At 47.1% G+C, this 27823-nt stretch overlaps 1 protein-coding gene and 1 long non-coding RNA gene across 2 annotated transcripts in view; one reads left to right on the forward strand and one right to left on the reverse strand.

The window, feature by feature from the left end:
- Positions 1-27823, forward strand: part of TBX1 (T-box transcription factor 1) — a 132361-nt gene that overhangs the window by 67181 nt on the left and 37357 nt on the right. The gene's annotated exons all lie outside the window — the stretch shown is intronic.
- On the reverse strand, positions 797-27817 carry LOC134523005 (uncharacterized). The gene is made up of 3 exons (XR_010073191.1): positions 27657-27817; positions 6760-6960; positions 797-879 (listed from the first exon to the last, which is right to left on the reverse strand). It is a non-coding gene; the product is annotated as an uncharacterized LOC134523005 (long non-coding RNA).

A 27823-nucleotide genomic window follows, 5' to 3' on the forward strand; every position in this document is an offset into this window, starting at 1 on the left:
TGGTCGCTTTCCTCAGCCACAAATAACTTGATGCATGGGAGAGAGGGAGGGAGGTGGCGTGACCGTATCTGACAGCCTCCATTCTCCTGTGCGGCCTGGGACCTTCATCTTCCCTGCTTTATGTGACTTCCTTCTCCTTTCTTGTTTGCTTCACTGGTGTGACTTTACCTTCTGTCTGAGCAAATATCACAGAGAAATCTCTTGTAAACAGGAGGACATGACATTTTCACAAGCTGAGTTCAAGACACATGCTTAGTTATTTGCTTTGGAGTCCATAGACAGACTAGACAAACGGTGTATTACCCCAGGCTTTGCCCCTGGAGGGAGCCATGCTCTGTACAGCCTGGCCCGGGCTGTGCAGGTTCAGGTACTGGTGTTCCCTTGGCCCAGAGCCTTCAGCTTTCCAGTAAAGGCAGTGCAGAGGAAACCACTTCATCTGTCTGCCCTGTATAGGGGTGGACCAGTTCCTATTAGGAGACCGTACAATCCTAGTGTAGTGACATATACAGGCTTCCCGTGGGGCCTCAAAGCGTTACCAAAGTAATGAATTCTTCAGTGTTATTGATGCTATTTATTAGGCATGTATGTAAACCATCCGCAGTGGCACTGGTTGTTTCTGGAGTGCATACAGGACAAATAAACACCCTTTGCTCTGCTGCAGGGCCTGCCAGTCCAGTGCCTACAGTGCCTTCAAAGACCAAATACCCTCAGCAAGGCTTGCAGGAGGAGAAACCATTCCTTTGTCACCAATGTCATAACTCAGCGCAGTTGATTTATTGCTTCCTGAGTCCCTCTCTCCAGTTCCACAGTGTTATCATCGGCTGGTCGTAGTGTGCGCGCTCCAGCAGGGTGACTTAAACCAGGGCCAGTTCCTGTCGCCTGTGTCAAAAGGAACAAGATCAGGTTTTATTAGAAACAGCATGTGGACAGTCTGAGCAAAACCAGCACTATGAGCATGGCTCTGCCGCTGCCGGCAGGGAGGACGAGGTGCGCAGCGATGCCTGGCATGCTCCCACAGTCTCTGGCCTGGGCAGGACACGGCTTGGGAGCTAGGTCAGTTCAGGGCACGGACTGGGATTACATGATGCTTAGCATCATGAGTGAGCGGAGAGAGAGAGACAACCAAACATGGAATGGGTCAAAATTTTACATTCTTGTTCCTTTAGTGGAAAATAGAGGTTTTTCCCTCTACCTGGAAATCCCCAGAGGCAACATAATTTTATTTGGTTTTTACCATCAAAATTTCCCTTAAAACGTATCTGCCCCTCTCCCATCACTAGAAAGAAATTAATCAAGATTTTAAAGAAAACAGTAAAGTATTTTTTCTTAGGCAGCAAACCAACTTCCTAATAACTTCTAAACCAGATACTTTATAAAGCCACATTTTTCCTCCCAGTACAGAATACATAACACATACCTGTGCAACAGCACCAGTGGCTTTTGGGGGGGAGGGGGAGGATATTCAGTGCAAATGCAGGTAGAAAGCTCATCTCTAGCAGAAGAGCTGACAGTTTACTCATACGTATTGATCTCACTCTTACTAGGGTTAGTTCTTATATTTCTTTTCTCGGAGCAGACGGGTTTTCCTGATTGGGTGTGGAATGTGTATTTATTGGTCCCACTGCCCTAGGGACTCTCATTTTGGCAGGGAAAGCAAAGAAGACGCCAGCAGACAAGAGAGGGTCTAAAACCACTCCTGGTAGGTTTGAAGGGATGAGCAGCAGAGTTAGCAAAGTTAAATGGATTTATATGACACGGTTGTCTGCGATTGCAGAGGACTAGACTCAACATGCTGACGATCTTTCCAGGCCTGGTTGCCAACTTGGGCATGTCATTCGGGTTCGGCTGTAAATGCAGCCTGGAGAGCCCCTATCCATGCTAGTGTCTGCCACCAACCTGCTCGGGCAAGTCACTTCCCTGCTCAGAGATGCCCAAAGAGGAAGTTATATTGGCTTCAGTTGAACTTTCTTTTTATAAACTAGTGTGAGCTGCTGCGTTGACAGCTCTGTTTCAGCATATTTCAGTGTGACCTGTCTCCCAGGGACATCCGCACAAGGGGCTGAGCCACTTTCACCTCAAGTGTAAAGTGGCACCTTAGGTTAAATGGTGATGGTGGAGACAAACTCCTCAAAGCCGAATCTTCCTCACCTGGATGCCATCTGCTGAGCAGAGCTGTTGTGTATGGGGCAACTCCCAGTGAGGCTTTGCCAGGCTGAGGCTTTCTCTAAACAGCTATTTTTAGGGTTGATACTATAAATCCCAGTCTCTCCCTCTCATTGCCGCTTCTTATCTCCTTAAATCATGCATGGTAGCAGCTGCTTGGCTCTACCTCTGACTTCTCCCTCCAAAGGGAAGGGAAACTATTTTGAAATGTAATCCTTTTCCTCTTTTTTTGGCTGGGAAAGACCTGACCTGCAAAATGTGGGCCACTGAGTAACACCACCTTTCTGGTACCTCAAAACTCCAGCCCTGCCGTGGGGTTGGGGGAGGATGATGAGTTGTGCCGCTCCTGGTAGGTCTCTGCAGAGCGCAGCGGAGGCAGCGCTTGCTTGGGCACTCGGCCATGGGGGCTGCCGGCCCTGCGGAGCCCTGAGCACACGCTACCAGGAGCAATGGCAGGAGGCAGCTATTCACCAGCTCTTCTTGTCTGCTGAACGCGAGCAGGCTCCTTAGCTGGGATGTGCTGTCCCAACACCTTGCAGGGTGACTGGCTGCACCACCAGCATGCACGGAGGATGCTCACTGTGCTGCCCAGCCTTGATTTCCTCACCTCTGCCCTCGTCCCTCCCAGAGGCCTGGGGGCAGTGCAGACTCTCAGCACAGGGACTCCCAGGCCAGGCTGGGAAGGTCTGGGTTTGATTGTTGAGGTTTGGGGGGGTTCTGGAGGATTCACAACACGCGTCAGAGCTTGGCCTGCTGCGTCAAGCCCACTGCGTCACTCCGGATGTCGAGGCAGGTGCTCAGGTGTTGGGCCACTGTGGCTTGTTCCTTCTGGCGTCAAATTATTTATGATTCATGTGTTGCCATGACATCACTTCCCATTAATAAACTGGGCGAGTGACCCAGCTCGTCTTCCGCCAAAGTGCCTGGCAAAACGCCCGCCCCGCCGCTTGTCTTTCACCAGTGACCTGCATGCTGACAATGCCACTTGCCATCAGCCCCTTCCTCACTGCCTGGGGCCTTGACTCAGGGTCTAGTGGCTTGCGAGGGTGGCTCGCATGGCTTATGGTGCCTGGTAGACTGGGAGAAGAGAGCACAGTGGCTCTCACAGCATGCTTGGGCTTAAGGGGTTTGTGTGCCTCGTGAACGCATGTACAGGGTTGGCATTCGGACTCGCCAGGGTATGGCTGTGGGTGGGAGTATAGGTGCATTTTTACAGCTCCCTCTGCTACTGTTTGTTCAGCTAACACAGTTGCTTTCATTCAAGAGCTAAATCACAAGGGGATAATTTGCAAATAGCAACTGTATGTTAAATACTAATTTGTATGTACATGTTTGGGTTGCTTTCCAAAGTCCATTTATCATCTCAGTCCCACCGCATCTGCTGCTACGAGGCTTTCTGCCAACTCAGCAGAATGGGAACTCCAACTAACCCTGCTCACACTTGCCTTGCTCCCAGCACCTCCGGATGAGAACTGAACGTGGCTGGGTCTGCCATGCGATGAGCCATACCAGTGCTCGGAGCATGTTAGGGTTTCTATCCAACAGAAAATGCTAAACATGTAAAGTTTACCTGGGCTTGCTGGAGTCTGTACCTGTCTGCTGTTGTCGCTATTCTAAACTTGGAAAAACAGCCCAGAAAGTTTAGCTGGTAGAAACCATGATCTTCTCAGGACCCCTAAACTTGGTACAAATTCTGGATGTACAGAGGAGGCTGATGGGAGACCCTCAGCCTGTGCCAGTCCATTGGCTTGTGGATTTGCAGTTCTGCTTCCTTCCACTGGAGCTCCCACCAAAAAGCACGACTCCATGTCGTGCGCAGCACAAGCCCAGAGCCAGCTGCTTGCCCGGAGAGTTTAGGTGCTAAATTATATCTGGACCAACATCTAATCTGGGCAGGTCTAAAACTAGCCATGAGAAACAACAGCCCTGTTATAAAACAGATGGATGGAGGCAAATTTACTACTATTTCCTACAAACTATTTAGGATCAAATCAAAACAGTCCCTGCTGCCTGTGGGCGTGCAGGTGGGGAAATCGCCGGCACCACCAGTTGCACAAAGCAGATCAATACAGCTGAGCCCAGAGCCCGTTTTCTGGGGAGACTGGCATTGTATGTGAACTGGAATTTCCGGTAAACCAAGTGCCTCTGCAATAGAAAGAAATGTCCAGGAAACAGCTGCGCACATGCAAAGCACTTTTACTACTTGCCTGGTGTTTTCCTCAGCATCACGTTTTCATAAACTTTTTTAAAATGCCTAAATCCTGTGCAAACAACCTTTTTCTCACCAGCTTCCTGTATGACAGTAGCCAAGAGAAACAGCTTCACTTGGGGTGATCCATTTAAGCCACACACCATATTGTCTGGGAATATGGGGACCAGGGATTATTCAGTGGAGGCTGAAAAATGTTAATATTTTATCAGCCACAGAGTAAACAGATAAAGCGGAAACCACTTTATATTTTTCTGAAATGTTAATAATGGGCTGATAATCTCCAAAGCCTGCATACTTCCTGTGATTCAAAAGGGACTGCATGTACTCAGCATTCACAGTGTGGACCTGGCACAAGTTACACACCCTCTCCAAGAAAGGATTATCGTTGGTCTGGATGAGAACATGGCACAGAAACCAAAAAGCTGCTTTCTACAGCTTCTTAATGGAAATTGGAGAGCCGCAGGGAAGAGCAGACAAGGTGACAGGCGACCCTAGATACCTGCCTGGAGCCTGACCCACACATCTCCTTAGACCTGGGGCCCAGCAGCACTAGTTTGAGTCCTAGAAAGACCCGTAAGTGGCTTGGCACCTGTGTAAAGATTATCTTTAATTATCTTTAATTGTTGAACTGTGGAAGGACCTGAAGATTTGGGTCAGCCCTGAGGTGTTAGAATGAGGTTCACGATGAGGCCCATGTAAAGGGCATCCCACCACACGTCTGCTGCAGGACAGTTTTGTGTCTTCGTCCTTGGCTCTGGGCCACTCCAGGACCTGGCATCAGAGCCCTGTGCACTGCTGGGCGGGAGCCAGGAGCCCCACTCTGATGGTGACTGGGGTTTGCATCCCACCCTTAGCCCAGACAGGGGAGGTGGGTCCCGGCCCACAGGAGAAGGCAGAAAATGCACAGATACCACCATATGAATCTGGAGAGCGCTTGCATGGGGAGGACGAAACTGCAGGTCACCTTTGCCTTGTGCTTAATGACGCTTGGCCTCCAGTTCCAACATTCTAGCTCTTGACAGGTTGAATTAAGACTTTTCCCAAACATCAGTGATTGTAAGTCAACGTACTTTTAGATCTATCTCCTAAAGAGGCTCCTGTTGGTGCTTATACACTACAGGCTGATCTGAGGGCAGAAATGCAAGACATGACTCTCCATACCAAGAATTATTTCCATTTTAGATTATATCAAGTCTCTGCAAATTTATTCAGCTCTTATATCCAGAGTGATTGTATTGAAATAAAAATCAAGTTCTTGTATTTGGTCTAGATATATCATTTCTCTGGCTTTGTATCTGGGAACCCTGATGCTTTTCTGGCAGAAGTTGAAAGTTTCTGCCATTTACAGACCTGTGCAGAAACCGACAGGTATAAAATTCCTTTCTTGTGCCAACTTAATGCCATTTTTCTTTTGCAATCAAGGATCTAAACACACACACATATTTTCTATAACTATTGCCAAAGCCTCGGGGGGTGTTGCAGTCTCCCCTTTCTCCAGGGTTTCACTGAGTCTCGGTATTTTTTGACAAAGGGTAATGTCATACTGAAAGGCTAGAGCCTGAGCAGAACAAACCCTGCAGCCCTAACTGGCAGCACAAGCTGACCTTGCTCTCAGGTTAGACTTTTCCTCAGGTCTCTGCATGCACATCCCTGTATCTTTATTCAGGATGTACCCATTGCCAAGTGCAACAGATAATACCTACTCTTCACTGCATTGATGGCTCTTCCTCCAAGTCACAGCTAGATATGCCTCTTCCACTTTCAACAACAGAAACAAAGGAAACTTACCCTAATTTGTTGGTATATATGAAGCGAATAACATTGCTTGGAGATCACAGTCACCACATTTTTTTTCAAATTGCATGTAACTCAGATATAAAACTTATGGAGTTTTCCCACGTCCTTTCTTTTAATTAAAATCCAGTATTTTCCCAATGTCCCAATTTTCCCAAGGTTTTGTTATGCAGCAATTTAAACGAAGTTTTAAAAATGCTGGAAATTTTTTATATTACTCACTGAAACTTCATTTGTAACCCATGTTTCATAGGTCTTATCAGCAAAAGTCTTTTCAGTATTACCATTTTGTTGTTGCTGTGTTTTCAATGCACGTTGCATGTGAGTGGGAAGGTTGGGAGCCCCAGAGTTCCATTGCCTCTTTGCTGCTGATGGATGGAGGGATCCCTCCAGCACCACTCAGTGTTATGTAGCTTTGACTGGAAACACTTCCAGGAGACGCACAGCTCACAGGCATCCTGTGCATTGAAGCAGGGCAGGGCAGACACATAAGCTGATGTTAATGGTCACAGCTCCTCTGTGTTGGCCTCCAGCATCTAATCTAGGAAGCCTTTGCGTTACACCAGTTCACCCCCGCAGATGTCACCTACCTGAAAGCAGAGGAGCGGCGGGGAGGAGCTGTGTCTATGAGTGAGAGGTGCTATATTCTTCCACATCCATCCCAGGGAGCCTCAGATTCTTGCATGTGTCTCTGGTCCTCGCCGCCCACCCTCAGCTCCAGTCCAGCCTGCCCAAGGCCCTAGTGTCAGGAAGGGAACTCCTGGAGAGGAGGTCAGGCTTCCCCATCAGACCTGGAGAGAAGGGGAGGTGGTTGAAAACACAACGGCTCTCTTGCAGCATTTGCTCCAGGCACCTCTTCCAGGGAGCTGTGTGTGCAGAGAGGCTGCCTGATGGGATTCCCAGACCTTCTGGCTCCCACTCTTGCCCACAGTTTCAAGTAAACAGTTTGGTACCACTTCCCTTTTCAATTCCTGTTTCCCGTTGCAGGCACACGGGCAAAACGAACTCACATTCCTGAGTCAAATGGGCAAACACAGCCAAATTGGTTGTGCCTTAAAATACTGTTTTCTATTCTTTCCCTCCTCTTTTTTTTTTTCCTGTCCTTTTGCATGTGTGTTGCTGTTTCCACAGCAATAACTAAATATTGACATGCAACATTCACCAAACAAGAAAAACGAGGACGTGAATAAATAAGAGCTGAAACAGAGGACTATCCAGTGGCAGGGCTCGCTGGTCTGCTCCAAACCAGATGGTAGCAAGAAAGTGCCTCCTGGCCACCACCCGTGCTTGGGGCAGTGGCACTGCACAGCCTGTCAATCCACAACATTCAGATCTGGCTGCTGGCGGCACCGTATGTGCTGTCACTGAATTTGATGCTGGGGATGCTACTGGGATGAACTGATCATCAGGGAAAAGCCTCTCCCCATTTATCCCTAAGAATCCATGTGAATGGTGTGAATTTACAGTATTTGCAACAGTCTCCATCCATCCGCTTACCTGCATTCCCCAGCAGGTGTTTTCATTGAGTTACTTTTTAGAAATGTAGAGCTCAGCTGAGATGCAACATCTGTTTTTCAGCAAGATGTTGATTTTTGCACAGTTCTACAGCTGGACTGGAGGCTGATGGGGTTAAATGACTTGCTCAGGTTCAAAATGTTGGTCAGGGGCTTAGGTGGGATTAGAGCCCAGGATGCTCACAGCTTAGTCCTCGCCTTCTCTAACCACTTCTCAGCCACATGGCCTCTTTGGGTGCCAGCAGAAATTGTTCGTGACATCAGGGTGTGTAATTCTGTAGCTTTACGCACCAGCAAATGATTTGTCTAGAAAGAAATGTAATCAATCTCCAGTTAAAATTCAGCTTCATGTTACCCTTGGCATAGGTTTCGTTTGAGTTCAGGATCACTGTGATGAGAACAGCTCAGAGAGCAGGAGATCCATTTCATGAAAGATGTCGGGTTTTAAAATTTGGTTTCACTCCAAGTGAAAATGAACACAGAAAACGTTGCAGCTTTCCTCAAAGGCTGTTCTCAGCTTCTCCTCAATGAAATACATAGATTCCATTCCATAAGCCTTTTATTATCTGGTGTAGTTTCCAAACCTTGTCTCATTTAGATATACATTTTTGAGTGCATCTCAGTTTTTTCCACATCCTTTTGAAGGATAGGTCCAAGAGCAGGACAGAATATTCTTGCAGTGGTCTCACTAATCCTCAGGCAAAGATAATATCGTTTTCATCTCCCCCGATAGTATCTTCTTTTTGAGTTCAAATGCTTTTAGCCATAGTTTTGCGCTGATGTTTCTGTGCTCCCCAGGTCCCTTCTAATGTTTGTAGGACTTCACATCTTAGAAATGTGTTTTCACACTGGCTGTTTGGGTTTTTTTTCCATTTGGTCAAATTCAAGTGCATATTGATCAAACGAGCCAGAGCTCCACAGCTGTCTATGGAGCTGCTCTTCATCCTTGCTACCAACTAGCACATTCACTTGTTGAGCCAGTTCCAAGTGTTATCCCTACTTAAATTTGCATTTGGTCCGATATCCTTAAGAAAGAAACTGGCTAGTATTTGGGCAAGAGCAGTGCCTGCTAGGACGCCACCAGGAACAGCCCCATTTCATCACAGTTCCTCATTTACATCTATTTTGTGTTCTATCAGTTCCCTAATTGTAATCAACTTAAGAAATGCTACACTGCTTTGTACGGGGCTTACTATTTTTATCGGAATGTAGAATGTCTTGCAGACAAACCACAAGCCTCACAGGAAACTCTCTGTATTATATCAACACAAGCATTTATATTAATGAAGCTTCTAATTCCATCAGAAAACAATGTATCATTAGTTTGGCAAAACCTATTTTCCACAAAACTAATGCTGACTGGCATGAAATATTCTACCTTTAAATTCTTCAATGCTTGTATCCAGTATCAGCCTTTCCGCAGCCGAACCCAGAATCAATATCAGGTTAACTGACTTAATACCACCTGGGGTTTCCCGTCTACCCCTGTTCAAATGTTGGCACAATTTGCAATTCTCTTCAGTCTCGTGGAATCTCCCTCGTGTTCCAAAATTTCCTTAAAACCAACAGTAGCAGGTCATAGAGCTCCCACTTCTGCTGATCTTAAAGCACTTGGCTGCTTCCTGTTGAAAGTTCTCCCTGGTTTCTGATGGACCAGAGAGGATGTCATTATCACTGGAAGATGTAAACATGCCACTTTTCTTTCTTTTCAGACTCAGAACAGAAATAGGTGTTTATGAGAGCTTCCTGACTGAGGGACTGGTCATACTTGGCTATAATGGGGTTCCTTACTTCTGGATGTGTTTCTTAGTTTCCTGTTGCTGTTCTGACTTTGAAAGGCAGTTTTAATTTCCCTCTCTCCCAGGTATAAGAGTGGTTATTTTAATAACACCAATTAACTGCACTCTTAAAAGTGCACCATTAAACTGGAGGGGCTTACTTTCCCCTGCAGTTTGTCCTCGCATAGCTTTGATTAAGCATATGTTTAAGTACTTAATTGAGATCCGATCAATCTCTTAACTCCAAAGGAGGACACCAGCAAGTGTTGAACTCGTGCAGAACAAGTGGGCCTTTCTGCAGAACTTAATATCCAGTGTCTGCGCACAGTGTGACGTTGTATTATCTGATCTCCACTGTGAAAACTCATCCACGGGCTTCAGGAGAGCCAGAACTCCATGCTTCAGTTGTCTTTATTGAAATTGATCTTACGTTATGTAGTAAATACTTACTTTATATATGCCACTGAACTCTTCATTTCGGGTAGAGATGCTTGTGAGCGAACATGTTGTCTCACTGCCAGATCTGTGGGTTTAGACAAGTATGGAGGGCTGTAAGTAAGATTTGGCTGACTCAGAGAAACATTCGTTTTCATCCGATAACCAGCATGGAAGCCCAGTATGCAAAATTGGGTTCTGTTGAGTGCAGAGAGTAGTTTTCTGTAACAGGAAGTTTTAGGTTTGCCAAGCCAAGGAAACTATCTCAAGCTTATCTCATCTGTCTGATCATATTTTTCACTGAAAAAGGCGTGATTCTCCTTTGTCAGCTCATGCCATGGCATAGACATCCACAGAGACAGAGCAATGCTCATCAAAGGGAATGGAGAGAGTTATGGCTCGATGTGGCTCTGCATTTGTGTTGAACACAGCTATAGGTGATGTCTGTCAAAAACTTATCCAGGCTTTGCAGAAGTGTAAGCCCTTTTCTTAATCTGTTCCTAAGCAAAACCTTTGCCTCTCGTGATGTTACCCAGACAAATCTCTGCCTATGGCTTATTTGCAAATGATAGCGTGTGATTTGCCACCTTAGACCCACATAGGTGTTTTGCTCTGCTTGGCTGGTGGCATTATTTCAAAAGGGAGGATATCCAGAATTGTTTGCTAATAAAAGTCATCGATAATCACGTGTGTAAAGTTCATTAATTTCCTGACACTTGCCAGTGTTTTCACGTTAAGCCAGGGGCTGTCCAAATTCTTGTAAGTAATAAATCACATGCCTCACCCTCCACACAACAGCAGAGCCAAGTTTATTGAATTAAATATTCACACGGTGCCTATTCATCTGCTTGTGGTTAGGACCATTCAGGTGAGCACAGGCATCCAGTTAGTAGCTGGCGTGCTGTTTGCTGGCTCGGGTGAAGGCAGCCTGGGCTTCCCACTTATCATACCCTCTGATGCCCAAGTTGCAATGGTTTCCTTGATGCCTTTGAGAATGGGTTATGCACAGGGCAGAAAGAAGCCAACAACCAACCTAAAGCTGCTTTCCGTACCTGCCAGAGGCAGATTTAGGCCGTTCCTCTGCGTGGAAAGAACTTGGCCACCTGATGCTATCACCAGACCATTCGTCTCGGGCTGGAAGTCCTCTAGTCCTTTGTGCGACTCTGTATTCAAACAAAGCAAACTGCCTGCTGCATCCCAGAAAGCAGACTGTCACAATAACGATTTAACAAGAATATTAATGTCATTGGCTAGAAAGAAAGATGCTGTCTAAATGATTATTTTCCTTGAGTATTTTAACAGAAGTTTTAGTTCAGTGTGAAGAGCAGCTTTGCCTCCTTTTATAAGAATTGGCAGGAAGAGGTAATATTTTAGCTGACGCGTAATCTATCTTGACTCTATTGCTTTTTTATTGTTTGTCAGAAAGGCCCTGGGGGTAAACATTATTTCTTTGTCTGTTTGGGCCCTGGCTTTGTGCCAAGGACACATTTCTCACACCAAGCATGTTTCTGCATACCGGTGGGGGATAGTCTGGGTGAGGACAAATTACCAGCTCTGCACACAGGCCTCTCAGGTGCCATTTACACATCTGTGGAGAGGTCACGGCAGTCAGAGAGTGTGAGAGGGAACAGGCTGCATGGAGCTTCCCAAGCTCCCCTGGAAGTTGTCAGCTGGCGGTTTCAGTGCAGCATCTCACACCTTGCTCCCAACACTCGTGGCTGTGGAAGAGCTGCAAGCCGCTCAGCCAGCACCTAGGGAGAGCAGCGAGCCAGCCGGATACTCGTGTGTGCATAGATGAGCCCAGGCAATGGCTTAGCAATGATTTGCTGATTCAGGTGAAACAAATTCTCTCGCTTGATCTCCTGCAGCATTCGATAAAGAAAGAGCTGACTTAGATTCTCAGGAAAGCTCTTGAGCTTTGCAGTTTGGAGAGCTCGTTTCCTTAGGTGCCAGCTCTGGAGTCAGTTTTCCTGGGATGCCAAACACACAGCAATTGCCTAGCGCGTTTGTTATCATCCGCACCTAATAAAAGCTTGCAATTTTATGCCCTCCTCCATCCAACCATTTCTCTATCACCTCCTCTGTGAGTTGTTGAGATAAGTCTGTGCTTTTCTGGCGTCTTCAGTCCTTGTGGCTTGTATGGGCAGTCCTCTCTCTTAAACTGAATGCAAACATCCCCAGGGCACAGGGTTTCCCATTCAGGAGATTACTGTGGCTCTACTGCTGAAATCCAGACCAGTTTTCATCTTTTGCTGCTCCTACCACTGAGGTAGAGACTGTTTGGCCTGATTTGACCAATGTAAATACTTCTTCTCTATGTGGCAAAACCAGTTGTTCTCACTCTTATGCTTGACTTTAAGATGGTTTCTAGGCTGGATTTTGTTTATACCTATTGCCAAAACCAGGTTAGTTCCTGATGTCATCCCCTGGACTCATTGGTATTAAAGCTCTTATGCTTGGTCTCAGCATCTGCTGTGTGCGGCTCAGTATCGTGCAGATGCGGGCAGAAATACCAGACAACAAGTCCCCAAGAAGGTGTCAACCACCCAATCTTCTCTGTAGACGCTGGATCTCTGTACAGCAGAAGACCTAGAGCAGAGGTCTGATCTTACTGAAATGTGAGACATTAACTGTTGATAGGTATAGCCCTGGACTCTGCTTTTCAAGAGAACCGAGCATAAAGGAAGCAATGAACAGCCGGGGGTTGTCACTGAAAACCTGGGCTTTGAGCAGGGTCAAGGTCTTTCAACCAGATCAGAGGCCCCAGGTCTCCACAGCCTCTCTAGGCTTCTTTGCCAAGCAGTGAGAGCCTTTTTGTTTAATGAGCTCAACAGAATTCGAAGCAGAGCAAGCCAAGCTATAGGAAAATCTGGCTAGCAACACACTCTTGAAAAGGAAAGGAAAAGGGGAAAAGGAGGATTAAGAAGGAGAAAGAATGAGAAGGAAAGGAACACAGGAGAAAATGGAAACACTTCCAGGTGCTGAGGTGCTCACCCAGCAGGGAGTTGTCAGGGTCTGAACCAACTATATCCATGGGATGTTTTTTTGGATGGTTTTGTCTCCCGTCACCTAGAGCACAGCAGCCCAGCCAGCTGCCCCCTCCCTCTCTGCTGCTTTAGAAAGGCTTTATCTCTTGTCTGGCACCTTTCTGTTATTTATCTCACTGAAAGGACTGGAATTCTCGTCTGGGTGTATCCAACTTTCCTGTTTGGCTCTCAAAGTTCATCTAGGCTGACAATATGGAGAGATCCTAAAATTCTCCTTCTGCTCAGTAAAGGGATCCAACAGGCCCAGCTGAGTCCTGCTGGGTGGGTAGGCAAGAGAAGGATGCTCTCTACCCCTGCTGACCTTCCTCTGAGGTGAGCAAGGTCTGTGTGTTCAAACGGCTGAAAGAATATTCCCTAAGAAAACCAGAGGATGAAAGAGCCCATTTGTCTATGTATGACTGGTATTTCTTCACCAAACCAACCCCTGTTTCAAAACTGGCTGCTGACTGTGGATTGCTAGAAGCACTGGACACCTAACCTGGGATACTCTGTCAGCAGCTACTATGGAACTTGTTGGTCCTAAGGGTGGGACAGTGTCAGTTGACTTGCTCATATGTAGAATTAAGTTTCTTTTTCATATCAAATATCTTCTCAAATCCCACTACTCAAGGGGCAAAGTGCAGAAGAGAACACCAAACTCCTTTGGAAATCACTCAATCTTTTTCTCAGCGTAAGAGTTGATGGCTCCTGTGGGTGGCATAAAAGCCGAACCTTCTCTCCAAACACGAGGACAGAAGGCTCTGGGATATATTCCATTAAACTTCATCCCCTGAACACCCTACATAAACTCACAAGAGTCTCGATCAAATAAGACATTTCCAGCATCCTTCTGAGTATCTATGTAGTACCAAGAAGTGTTAGGGAATAAAAAAAATCTTCAGTTATTATGAAGCTCACACCACAGCCATGAATATGCTTCACGATTTCTGTTCACTCAGGTTTTTTTCAAACAAAGTCATTTAGGGAAGTCCCTCTCTTTTCACAATAGAGACAGCAACAGGCATTTTATTAGAATGAAGGTGAAGAAACAGGCATGTCCACTGTGCAGAACATAAACAGTCATCCTTCAGACCTGGGTTCAGTTCCTGGCTCTGCCACGGACCTTCTGGGTGAGTCACAAACTAACCCTGCCCTGTCCTCGTGTCGGTATGTGGGGGCTATTCAGGCCAGCAGGTCATTAAGGAAGGGAGCTTACATAGCCAGTGTATTATATACGTGTAATACACATAGGTAATACCTATATGTAATATCTGCTTAGATCCATCTATAATCTGGTTAGAGGTCTCTATCTCCTGGGCACCCTGTGCGTTATTCCACTGCACCTTGTTGCAATAAGCTGGGCTCGGCGCAGTCCCAGCTTAGGAGCTAGCAGTGCTCTGCGGAGGGCGAGATCATGCATTCCTCATTGAAAGCAGGCAGTGATGAGAGTTAGCAGGAAATGGGCCTTTAGATCAGGGGGTTTCCTTACATTTCTTTTACTACATCCATTAAGCTTGCTTCCCCCACATCTGGCGTGTTGGGGCCTTCTAATCCTTAAATCAGCTATCAGAGAAAGAATGGAAAAGGAATTGAAATTACAAAGGAGAATGTGCTCAGAGCTCCTCCTTTTGTAGGGGTAAAAGCAAGGAGAGTGAAGCAGGAACGGACTTTAATATATTTGCTCTTTCAGGGATGGGTGCAACTACTGGGCTGTTGTTTTTGTTGAAAGCTCTGGGGCCAAAGAGGTTTTTGTGAATGTTTTACAAGTCCCTGGATGACGGTTTGAAACTGCAGCAAGAAATGTGATTCCTGGCTTAGCAGACAGGTTCTGCAAGTCAAGCTTTCTGTTTATTTTAATATTTCAGGGATCCTTCAGTGTGTGTCACATGAACAAAAAGAAAGGGGGAAACTCCTCCTCCTGCACGAACACGGCCGCAGAATTGTCTTAAAGGTGCCGAGTTCCTGCAAGCCGCATGCCAACACACACTGTCCACTCCCCAGTCAGACCATCTCAACAGGGAATTCCTGCCGGGCCAGCTCAGATCCATGTCCACACCTGGCTGTGGACTTGTACCAACACCATGATTATGCTCCAGCTAAATAATAAACTAAAACTAAAGGACATCCAGGTGGTGGGTTCTAATCATCTTTCCAGAGAAGTGAGAGAAACCCCTTGTCCGAGACAGGTTTAAAGCTCTGCTGGGTGTAAGGAAGGGTTCTGTACTGGGGAAGCTGGGGGGACACACAGGGAGTCCTCTCCCACGTAAGAAATCTCCTGAATCAACTACGTAAAAACTCCAGAGCCAACAGTAAGAATGTAAAATACATAACTTCTAGCTCTAAGTGCGTCTCTGTTTCTGATGGCTATAACTTGCAATTGCTGTGAGGACCGCAGCGGGTTTGCACCAGTGCCCGAGGCCGCAGTACAGAAGAGCGTGTTGTCTGTCCTAGGGACGTGGTAACTCCCTGTGGACAGCCCATCTTTGCAGTTAATATTCTCCCGTGCGTGTTTTCTAGAGTTGCTCATGAAGGCTGTGATGCAGCTGGCTACGTGGTGGGCTGCATAAGCTAAATTGGCCAGGCTTTGCTGTCCAGATCCTTTAACTGTTTTAACGACTGGGAAGGCTTTTGCTAGGGATTCCACCATTTTGGTTGTGATTTCTCCATATTTGCGGTTAAATGACTGATGAGCTTCTCCCCAAATTTCTCTGACTTTAAAATGGCTTTCAAAGGTACAAATGGTAACTGGGCAGTCAGCTGTTGAGTCTGCATTTCTATCAGAAGTGGGAGAGTATATTTTCTGAGGAACCGGTTGATTTTTGTAAAGAAAGTTTTCCCCAGCTCTAAACTAAAGTTGCTTCTTGGATTTCTGCAGTTTCCTGCAGAGCTCCCTGTCTCTTTTGCATCCCTTCTTTCCTTCCACGGCATGATATCCAGTACCCTTTATGCTTCACATCTGAATTTTGCACACATTGCTGCCGAAGTGGAGCTCTCTGCTGGGATAAGCTATGGACTCTTTTCAAACAAAAGGAAAGGATGTGATGGCAGCCCATGTGCTGTAGCTGATGCCACCTGAAATATAAAGACAAAGGAAGGATAGGAAAGTCATGCATCATTCTCAGAGAAGGAGGGCAAAAAAGAGGCACAGACCTCTTGGACAGGAAAGACGAGCCAGTGAAATTGTAATCTAGGTTCCCTCACCTTGGCAAGAACTTTTGCCAGCTCTGACCATCTCGTTGCGTCCCTGTGGAGGACGTTTTACTTTTGGGCTCTGAGCAATGGAAGGTGCTACAGTGACTCTAAAGGGAAGGAAGGCAGAGCTGAGTGCATTGTCCCTGTCCCCCAGCCAAGCCCATTCCTCTATGGCAGTGACTGATTGAACGGCACTGTGATAAGGACAAAGGGGAGTTGCAGTGTTTTGAATAGCAAGCGGAAATGCCTTTAGCCTTGATTAATCTCATTGAGTTCCCAGTTTGGAAGGGAACTGGAGGGCAGACCTGGGAATTTTAGTGAAACCAGGGAAAAAGGAATCCTTGTTCCCAACAGGTAATTAATTTAATTTTACAGGAATGTTGATACTTTGCACCTTTAAGCGCGCCTTTGTAGCCCATAAAAACTTACCTGGTGCACAGATGGTTTGCTCTTAGAAAAACAAGGAAAAATGTGGTCCATTTGGTTAAAATAAGCCTCGCTACTGAGGAGAATTATAGGACAATAGAACAGAATTCTGTAAAACACATAATCCATAACCACTGAAAAGCAAGAAGCTAACAGAGCTATTTGTCCAGGACTCTCTTTTTCATTGTGTATCACATTTTAATGTGTGAGCATCCTTCCTAGAGGGAGCCAATGCCTTCATTGGGTTTCCAGGTTTGGGGACAATTAACAGTTTTGTCCTGAAGTCGTCAGACATATCAGTGTTTCTTGCCTGGGTTTCGCAGGGAATTTGGGTGGATTGACGCAATACTGAATAGGTGGGATTCAGCCCTGATTTTTGGACACAGACACGTCTGGGTGAGCCCTGTGTTCCCCTCAGCTGAGGAGTGTGCAGCTCATCTCAAGTCTGGTGCGAACAGTGAAAGACTGTTCTTTGCTGACTGTACCTTCTGGCTGATTTATGGAAGGACAGAGTTACCAGAAACGACTGCTGCAAGCTCCCCTTCAGTGGCAGCCAGGAAGATCACTAGGAGAGCTGGCACAAAGCAGTGTCACCCCATGCCCAGACCACCAAGACCATGACAGACTGAAATTAAGTCCTGAGAGAGGCTTGAGGTGTTTTCTAGCTTAAACCACAGTCTTGCTCTGTCATAAATGGACTGAAAACTTGAGAAAAGTCCCAGCAGACACTGTACTTTGTGACAATGAAAATATGAACCTCCCCCATGGGAGGAGTGTATTTGGGATGTGGCCAGGGTGCTCAGACAGACATAGACCTGACAGAAAAACCACTTGACAGATCCAAAAAAACATCTGGGTGGAAAAAGGACAAATGAGATGATCCCGTCTAACATCAATTTGGCAACAATTCAAGTTCCCCAGCATGATCCCAACCCAAGCACCCGCCAGAGCAGAGTCAGGCACGAGCCTCCAGCAGCAGCCAGACTGCAGCATCCCTGCTCCTCTACGCGTGGAAACAAGCCCCATCAGCAACCCCTGCTCAGGTGATCTCTGGCTCTGGAAATATAAAGGTTCTTTTAAGGTAAGAAGAAAATCCTCAAGTAGTCAATGGCTACTCGTGACTACTCGTGACTCAGTGACTACCTCAGGACATGGATATTCAGTCAACAAAAACCCAGGCACCTGCAGATAGGTCACAAATCAGGGAATGTTTTTATGAGAAAAATAGGGCCTGGGCTGGAAACAAGAGTGTGTTTTAAGCACTAGAGCAAATGCCAAGTAACTATTCAAATGGCTTTTCAGACCTTTCTACCTGCAGTATGGAGCACCCGCTCCCCCTCCTCTTTTCTGCACCGGAAGAATACCCAGCAGCGCCAAGTTAGTAGCTAGGAAATTGTAAGAATAATTCCCAAAACAATGGGAGTTACCAAAGAGCCTTGAAGGGTGTGAAAGATTAGTTATTTCCATCGGCAAAAGGAAGGAGGACATGCGAAGAAGAAGTCTTTTTCCCTTGTGGCAATTAGATCACAGAAATAATTCCTGAAAGATCCGCTGGAGACCAGAGTGCCGTAGGATAATAAATGGTCATTTTATATCAAGAACAGGAACATTTTCATGTATGAGAAGGACGGTTACATTTATTGAGTTAGAGCAGAGATAAGTAGACAGGGTAGATGGAGGGATGCTAGAGACACTTCTACCACAAAGCATAAAAGTTAACTGCTGATTGCCAGTGTTAGGAAAAACATCTTCCTTGCTATATGAACTATTCACTTCTTATATTTTTTAATGCCAGAAAAAGATTCTTGCATCTCCCTTGGTGTACAGGTCCTAGTCTGTATCAGAAATAAAATACTCAATTAGACAATAAATGGTCTAATTCATACTGTCTAAATAAATGCTGACTTGGTTGAAATACCCAGATTTGGGGGCTTTTTTTGTTGCTAATGCTTTGGACATTAATAACCTAAATGTAAATTATTTCAGTGTTTTCAAGCTTTCAGTTGAAAGGAAAAAGCAGAGGAAAATCCAAATGTACCAAGGAGTCTAGAGCTTAAGACCATATTCTCTTCCCCGAAAGCTAATATATCCCTTCTCTTGCTTTGCTTGTCAAAGCAAGCGCAATCAGAAGACAAATGCAAAACGAAATGAGGGAATAATTCAGAGTGAAATACAGAGTGAAAACTCCTCAAAAGAGCGAGACAATGAAGTCACTGGAGCCTTATCTGCAGCTGTTTTGGGAACATCGGGGCAACTGGGGCAAGCTGGAAAACTGCATCCATCTGGAACAAGGGAGGAGAAAGATCTGACAGCTCCTCAAAACAAGGGGCAGGTTAGTCTGGTGTCGCCCATCTCTCTCACACCGAGTCCCCACGAGTTCATGTGGAAAGTGCTGAGACCCAGCAAATTGTTTGCAGACTTCAAAGAAAAGAGTTTTGCACATCAGCTCATGGAAGAGGCTGCCAAGAACAACACTCTACCTCTGGGATTTACATACATATCAAACCATTTAGAACACACCCCTGCACAGATTAATAGTCTGTGTATGAGGGAATGGGTGACGGGAGAGCAGGTAGCACATCTGGTTCTCATGTTGAGGTTCTTCTGATGGCGCTAAGAAGAATGGGAGGTGTTTTGAGCAAAATGTGGATATCCAGAGAAGATCAAGACAGGATGTTTAAGGTCGGGAGAGAGCATGTGCCCACCTGTGGTACTAGATCAAGCTCAGGGGCTTGGCAGGTGGCATAGGTTAGATCAGCCCAAAGCTGGTCCAGTCTGTGTCAGAACCTGAGCAGTATTTCCATCTTTCATGGTCCAGGAGCACGCAACAATGATCCAGCCACTTTGTGCTCCAGCTGCCCTGGCTTTGCTGAGCCAGGGGCTCTGAGCTGCAGGTCTGAGACACAGGCTGTCTAGACTGCACGTGCAGGATCACAGGCTCTGATCTGGGAGTTGGATGACAACATTTCATAGAGGCAATATTATATTTTCTCTGTTGCCCAATAGCAAGAGCTCCATGTCGGGAGGACCCTTGTGGGGGCAGCTGGATTCCTGTGGGGAAGGCTGCCGAGCTGCTATGGGGGATTTCTCGTGGCGTGTGGGAGCTCAGCAGGCTGCCCAGAGCCCGGGATTCTGCAACCACAGCCCGTCCATCAGCACTTTGCCCCATGTGTGATTACAATGGTTTTCACCACCCTCACCCCTCTCCATCACGTGTTTATAATCACCACCATTATTCTAGAGTTACAGAGCAGAAGCACCCTATGCAAATCAGGGATGCCGGGGGTCAGCTAATGAATTGGTTACACCCTTTCCTTCCAAAAAAACCCAAAGCCCTTGGAGGGATACTCACCATGTGCCATAGGAAATGCAAATGCAGTGAAACCCACAAAGAGCTGAGTCACTTTTTTTTTCATAGCACAGCTTTGCCCTACACAGCTGAGTTTCAGATGCAGGAACATGCTGGGTTGCAGCAAAATCATTTCAAGAAGCTTTGCTTGGTCTCACAGTTACATCCCTCAAATCTCACCCAAGAGGTGCAGGCTGGGCTCCTGGATCTGCATGCACCAGCAGCACACCCACTGTATTGTCTCACTTTGCCTTAGTTTCCCCATCTAGAATCTCTCGTAATAGTAAAAAACCCTTTTCTCAGGGACAGGCGGGCCACCCTAAATGCAAATATAGCATCTAGTGCCAGTACAGTCCCAGTAATGCTGTTGCAATTAAAATGGAGGAAATTTTTGTTTCTTGAAGTTTTAGGAAAGTCAGCAGTGCTTAAGAAACACAACAGCAGGACACCATTCCCACCTGCTTCCCCTCTTCTCTTTATAGGAGGATAACTAAACATAACACATGGCCTCTGGGATGGCATCAAGACATATTACCCATGCCAACCTCATCACATGTGTCACCACACAGTCCCCAGCTGAGAAAAAGAGGGTCTGGGCCTCAGCAGTTGCCCAGCTTCCCCTTAAAGCTGGGGTGTGTAATATTGTTCCCATTAGCAGAATTTGCTGCTAGGGTCATACGTGTTATTTCTATTGAGCTTTGTCATCGCCCTCATGTTCCTGTAGCACTGGAGAGTGAGCTCATGTCCCAGCTAGCTGCGTGGTGAGCACCAGCTCATCGACATGGAGGCTGGTGAGAGCTAGGAGGAAGGGGAGCCCTACAGCAAACAGGGCCTGGCTAACAACAGTGACACACAAGCCACTTGCTAAAGTGGCATGCAAATACCACCCGGGCACCTGAAGCCATTCTGTGGCATCTGCCCCTTGCCATGGACCTCAGACACATTGTTCTGGGGTCCCAGCAGTGATGGGGCCGTGGCCCCACCAGTGCATGTCCCAGTGTGGACAGTCACGCAGCAGTGCCCTTCCCTGTGCCTTGGGCATCTCCACGTTCAGTGTGCCTGTCTTACTGCCCAGACAAACCCCAGTGTGGCAGCGTAGGCAAAAGTCACCCCAATGGCAGCACAAGAGAGTCTATGGTCCTGCTGCCGGTGCAGATAAAGCAAGTTCCTGTAAGACGCGTTGTCTTGCCAGAAAAGGTAGAAGGCACTGCTCAGCACATATTAAATACATGCTTCAGTTAATTTATGTGACCTGGCACTCCGAAAACTAATAAAACCAGTTATGCTTTCACTTGCATATGATTAATGGCAAAGCTCTCCATCATATATCACAGGCCATGCCCTAGCTGGGACAAAAATATACAGATTATGGGAGAAATTAGGAATTAACAAAACAGCCATTAACTGAGCTAGAAATACTCTACCACAGTCCCGTTGTAAATCAGAAAATCACCCTGTGACAGTTCTCCCTGGCTCTTTGTGTGTTGGGCTGTTTGAAGCAGGACAAGCAGACAAGAGCAAGAGGGTCCCTCTCTCCTAGCTCTCAGGCTGGTGCCTGCTCAGTGCAAGGTGCTGGTTGGACCCGTGGTATCCATATTGCTGTCCTCAGACAGCTTGTGACCACAGCAGGGAAAGACAATGGGACCAAGCCGGCTTTCCTGTGTTCACTAGGCAGGCTGGTTCTCCTCTGTGTCTTCTGTGTTACCCGGCTAGCAGTTTGGTGTGTAATTCTCAGAAGGCAATTAACTTGCAGTAATATTTAATATATTTCTAAAGATGCAAAGAAAGGGAGCTTCCCCTCTCAGGATAGGGAGGATGCGAGGTCCAAAAGTTAAATTAAAACTGTTGCAGTAAAGGTCACTCCAGGCAGATGCAGATTTCCAAGAGGGAAGTGGTCAGGTGCCAGGAGTCAGCGACCTGGAGTGGCTCTGGACCACGACAGCCAGGCCTATGTGAACTCACATTCTCCCAGCACTTGTCCCGGCTGACACACAGTGCCCATCTTGCTGTGGACATTCAACATAAGCAGCTTGATAGAAGCCACTTTCCAAATAGGTTTATTTCCTGACCCAGGCAACATCACTGGGGCGGCAAGAAAAAACACTGGCAAACAGGCACATCCTTTGCCTGATTCTCAGAGGGACAGAGGCAGACCTAGCCCAGCAGGATGTGAGGAGCCAGGGCACTGCGACTGGTCACCTGCCACCAGCAGAAACAAAACAAAAAAGATGCTTCACAATGGTGAAAAATAAAATAGAGAGCAACGAGGGTATTTATGTCATTTCCTGATGGGCCATCGTAGAGCATGATAACAGGATGGGGTCCCACTGTCAGTTCCTGGATAGCTCGGGCTATTTCCCATAACCCCAGTGACTAAATAGTGCCGTGAGGGGAGCCTGAAGCCGTGATGCATCCTGCTTCCCCGTGCAGATTTCCCCAGGCTCTGCAGCCGACACCTGGTTCATGCAGGAAGTGAGGAACCATCCCCGAGGGGTCGGATGCACCCTGGGAACCACAAGCCTTTCACTGGCTTTAAAAGAGAGTCAAGAGCAAGTGAAAACATCCAGCTTTGGGAGTATTTGCCCTGTGAAGTGGCCTGGAGACCCGGGTTCCCACCCACTGCCCGTGCTACTCAGGGCCTTGGCAAGGAGCATGGAGACAGCACGGGGTCCAGCCACAGCTCCACCAAAGCCCATCTCTTGCCTCCAACAGTGGCCAATGTCTGGGGAAGAGCAGAGCAAGCTTGCACCAGAAACACCCCTATTGCTCAGCAGCCTGTAGCTCAGCACTCTAAATTCCTGACCCAGTGGTTATGTTTGTGTAAACTGCAGGTTTTCCACTTGAATTATCTAAAGAGCTGCTTGGACTTTTGGGGATTGCTGTGTGTCGTGGTTTGGGCCCTGAGTAAGGCTTGCAGAAGGGAGCCCCACTTGCTGATCATGGGCAAAAGCAACGGTTTTTTGTCTGTGGACAATGAAGTTGGCCACAGAGAAAGCTGGTCCTTTACATCCACATCATTTTAGGAACTAATGACAAGATTGTCGCCACACTCCTGGCCAGAGATGGTCCAAATGGCATCATTCAGGTGACGGTGAAGGCTTCAAATACCTGCCCATATCCAGCAGGGAATTTACAAGCTCTTTTTTTCCAGTCCTATTACCCTACTTGGTTTTTTCCAGTAGTTTGATGGCAGGGAATTACAGCTTCATTCTCTTCGGCCATGCTCACTGTATCACAGCAGCAGGAGCCCCGGGCAAGGCAAGAACGTGTGGACCAGTTGAAGGGCTGCAGTGGGGCCAGCTGCCAGTGGCAGAGCCCTTGCCCTTGCAGCAGGGCTTCTTGATGGAGCATCTGGAAAGACAAACCCCCTTAAAGCTTTCTAAGGATTCAGATAAACCTCTTATGGCCCATCAGGGCATCTCCACTTGACATGTTCCTCTGGATCATGTATTTAAGTCATCGTTTTCTATCCCCACTTTCCAATTCTGTGACTTGCTGCTGGTGCACCATCCATCCTTAGACAAACCAGCCCATCTGCTCCACTGAGACCCCACAGTTTCCTTTCCCAAGTGCCCATGATGAGCCCTTCGCCTGCTCCTGGAGAGCCTTAGGCTGCTTAGAGACCTGATTCTAAAGTTGTCCGGGGAGCTGGTCACTGCCCAAGACTTGCTTGTTGCCAGTTCCCAGCAGAGTTATAAAAAAAAAAATCTAATTTCAGGTGAATGTAGCAGACATTAAGAGAATTTCTGCAGGGGCTTTATGGTGTCCAAAACTGGAACTTCCTTTTGTTAAGACATGCCAGACAAGGTTTTAAAAGGTCTGAAGTTATAATCTGGCCCTTTAATCATATGATAATGCTTTTCTTCAGTTTTGACGTGGATGTTGTTGTGTGGCATTAACTGAAGGGGAATTAGGTGCTATTTCAGTCACACAAAAATTATCTCCTTCAGAAATGAGTACGTGTCCCTTTTGCTCCCAAATCACACATAATAGTTCAATATATTCATAAAAATTCACAACCAGCTGTACAGCCTCTTACCAGTAACAGAAGCTCTTTACTAGCAACTTTGACGTTTTAATAGCTGCAGAGATACTAGTAAAAAAAGTTAGAGAGGATTTTTTAAAGGTTGGATTTTGTTATTCTCTTAAACGCAGTTCTCCTGAGGGGCAGGTACTAGAGGACTAATGAGGTGGTACTAGTTATGCCATTAATAGTATTCAGCACTGTAAGATTGATATCTTTATAAATTAACACGTCTGTACGGCACAAGGAATTGCTGACTGCAGACCAAACCTCCCTGCTCGTGGAGGAGTGACAGAAAGGGCCCTGGGCTGGGCTGCACTGGAGATCCCATCGCTTCAGCCTCTCCTCTGCTCCAAGGCCATTTCCTTCCAAACCTGCTTAAAAGGACTGTACCCTTGGTAGAGACAGGCAGGTCCTGCCAGCAGCCCAGAGCCTTGTCATTAGAGCCCCATCCTAGAAGTGCAGCAAACAGAATGTGACCATCCCTGATGGGAATGATGTCCCTTGATGGTCCTGGTCCTTCCTTCCTACCTTGTCCCCTACTTTTGCCACTACAGACAAACACAGCCTGATTCTTGGTCAAAAATAGCAAAGCAATTTTAAAACTGCTTTTATGAGGAGAGGAGAGGAGAGGAGAGGAGAGGAGAGGAGAGGAGAGGAGAGGAGAGGAGAGGAGAGGAGAGGAGAGACAGTTTATTTCTCCCCCAAACTAAAGCCAGACTGTCAGATACAGATTTTTTTCTATGCCATACGCTGCAGACCAGGCACTGTGCAGAGAAGATGCTCCATTAGCCTGAACCTCGCCAGCATCCCTGAGCTTGGAGACTCTGGCCCTGCAAAAGGATTTCCATCCCTTTGAGAGACCGACATTTTTTGCCTCGTATATGATGTAAAATCAGTTTCATACTACAAGCAAAATCTATCATAATCTCTTCATGCTCGGTGCTTATTTCAGAGCCAGCTGCAGCTGTCACAGCCTAATACTCTCTGCTTAGGGTCTGTGTGTGCACAGCTGGCTCCGGCCCGAGCACCTGCCCTCGGCCCTCAGAAGCGAGCCGGGATCCCCCCGTTGGGTCTGGGCTCTGGTACTCGACTGCTGGTTTTGTTTTGAAACCCCCCATTAAAAACATGCCGAGGGGAGGGTGCCCTATTCAGAGACAGCATGGTTGGATTATTTGGGCTTAGAGAGCAAAGTGTCAGGTTTGTGTTTAATGAATATCTCCATCAATCATCCCTGCTGCCCGTGGAATAACTACCTTGCAGAGCCCACAGTGGCAGGTAAAGCATTTGGTTCAGGACACAGAGCAGGCTTTATTAGAAGCCCTGCTGTAATCCTCGCCGTTATTATCATTTGCCTTCAGTTGCATTCATGGTTGGTGCTTTGCAATAGATGGCTATTTATTCCTTCTCAGGGACTGCTTCAGCAGGTACCTGACATTCCTGTGGTGTCGCAGTCCAGGGGTGCTCACCCCAAACTTTGAGGCATATAAACAAAACTTGCCAGAGGTGTAATTTGTCTCCCCGGATCCTGCCGTATTTGGTGAACTGCAAACAAAAAAATTCAGGTCCTTTCAGTGTCTCAGCTGCACTAACTTGGAGTCTTTTTTGTTCATGTATCACATGAGCATATAACTAGCTCTGAGAGACTGTCAAGGGCTGCAAGGGAGACAAGCTAGGCTAATTTTATAAAGCTAATTGTTAAGCAAAACCAAAGTTATTCCCTTTGTAAGCTCTTGTAAGTGTCTGCAGTCATCTCAGCAATGGATTTGGCGCCTTTCACCTCTGCCCTTGCTGGCCTTTATCCCTAAGCATCAGTAGGATGAAATGCCCAAGCTAACAGCTTTAAAGGACTTTACAAGTTCAGTTTACAAGCTCCATAAAATTACATATTCTCTCTCCCCACTGCAGAAGTACCTTGTAAAACATGTACTCTATTGTTTCAGTCTGACGGGTTGGGCAGCGAAAGCAAGGCAGCATCTGAGTGGCAGCAAGCAGTGGAGGGAGTGCATCTGGAACCGAGCAGAGTCTCTGGCTGGGAGAGGAGAAAGCAGGAGGTGGACATGGTCGGCAGCAAGTAAAAATAATTCTCTGCCTCGTGATCTGTGAAAGCCCAAGGGCTACTTCCACCTTCTGTTTCTCCTCTCTTACTGAGCAATTATTTGCAATGTACGTTTTCGTCAGTTTGCTTCGGGGTGTGACATCCATAAGCATCTCTGCACATGCCTCTATCCTAACCTGGCCTCAGCACCCAAGGCTGCACCCGGGGCCATGTGGCTCGGTCCTTAGCTAAGCATCTGGCACTGTGGAGAAAACTGCAGTGACCCTCCACGGCAAATGCCTGGCGCTGAACCTGGAGACAGGGCAGCAATTCACAAAGCCCCTTGCCCCATCTCAGGTAGTTCCTGCTGCTGATTGTGTGCCAGAGGTCTGCAGAGGTCATGTACTTCATCTTTCTGTGGTTCGGTTTGGGCTGCCTTGAATAGCATCAGAAAACAAGCAGCAGCCCCAGCAGATGCACGCAAAACACTTTCACATCTTACACATGTCTACACACAGAATTATTTGGTGTCAGGCTGAGCACAATGAGTCATAACTCACCTTTTCACTGGAGCTGGAAAAAATACTCTGGACTTGTTGCCAGTGTCAGCACCGCTGCCGATATTTTTAACACTAAGGGAAAGTGTTAGTTGAAGAAGAAAGCAAGTAAGGTCCTCCCAACATTAGCTGAAAGACTGCCAGCAAAGGATGGAAAGAAAAATTCTGAGTTCTGCTGATGGCCCGTGCCAATCCATCACGTCCCGAAAAACACTGGAGGACCTGTCAGGGTGGCTGGGCTGTGCCAGCACCGCCAGTGCTGGTGAGTCGGGGCCAGGGAGGAGCGTGGGGGCATTGTGCCCTGCAGCAGCGGGAGAAGTCAGGCAGCCACGGCACCTCTGGAGGGGAAAACCTGAGGGAGCAAACACTGCCCCTGGAAAAGGCTGCGGTTCCATTTACTCAAATGCACTCTTGGCGATGTGTGAACGGGAGCCTGTCACTGGACACAGTTTTAAAGATGTCTCTTAAAATACACTTGTTCCCAGAAATGATGGCAGGTAACACAATCTCAGGGGAACCATGAGAAGAAAAAGAGCTAGAAAAAGCTTTGCCGACACAGATGGCCTGCAGATGCCCCCCAGCCCTGTTGTGCCCAATGCGGTGGCCCCTGCAGCTCTTCCTGAAGGCTGACAAGCTCTGGCTGTCCTAGATTTGAGGTCTCATGGCAGGGCCACACAGTCTGACAGAGCCCCCTTTTTACACCAGTTCAGGTGTCTCCAGAGATGACAATTGAACAGCTTCACACAACAGGACTGAGCTCTCACAGGGACCAGACCATTTTGGGTTGTATAGAAAAGCAAAAACCTTTCCAAAATCCAGAAATCCTTTATGCAGCATTGAGAAGATTTTATCCTTCCCCCCATTGTGGTGCAGGAAGCTTATTGGCATTTTTTCACAAGTTTTCTCTTTTTGATACAAACCTCATCTGGCTGTGAGCAGGGACCTGTGGCAGAAAGGAGGACAGGGAGGGACCCAGGGTCTGTATCCTGTTTTCAGGGCTGGATACTGCGAGGGGCTCAGGAGAGTGGGGAGGGGATCAGGGCTCGGGTTCAAGTCCAGCTTTATGCCATCTCACAGCCTACCAAGCCTTTCGCAGAGAGACACCAGGTTTTCCAAAGTGCTCGTCACTCAGCCTCCTCAGCACTTACCTGTCCAGCGGCTTCTCATCTCCAACCGCTCCTATTGGCCTCTGCCTTCTTCCTTCCCCAGAAACCCTCCTTCTGCTGGTCTCTACCTGGCCACAGGCTCTGGGATGAATTTCAGCCGGAGCAGAGGCAGCTCGTGCCTCCGGCAGCACCTTGTGGGGCTGCCTCCC

Source organism: Chroicocephalus ridibundus, chromosome 13 (assembly GCF_963924245.1).
Source record: "Chroicocephalus ridibundus chromosome 13, bChrRid1.1, whole genome shotgun sequence".
NCBI classification, from domain to species: domain Eukaryota; kingdom Metazoa; phylum Chordata; class Aves; order Charadriiformes; family Laridae; genus Chroicocephalus; species Chroicocephalus ridibundus.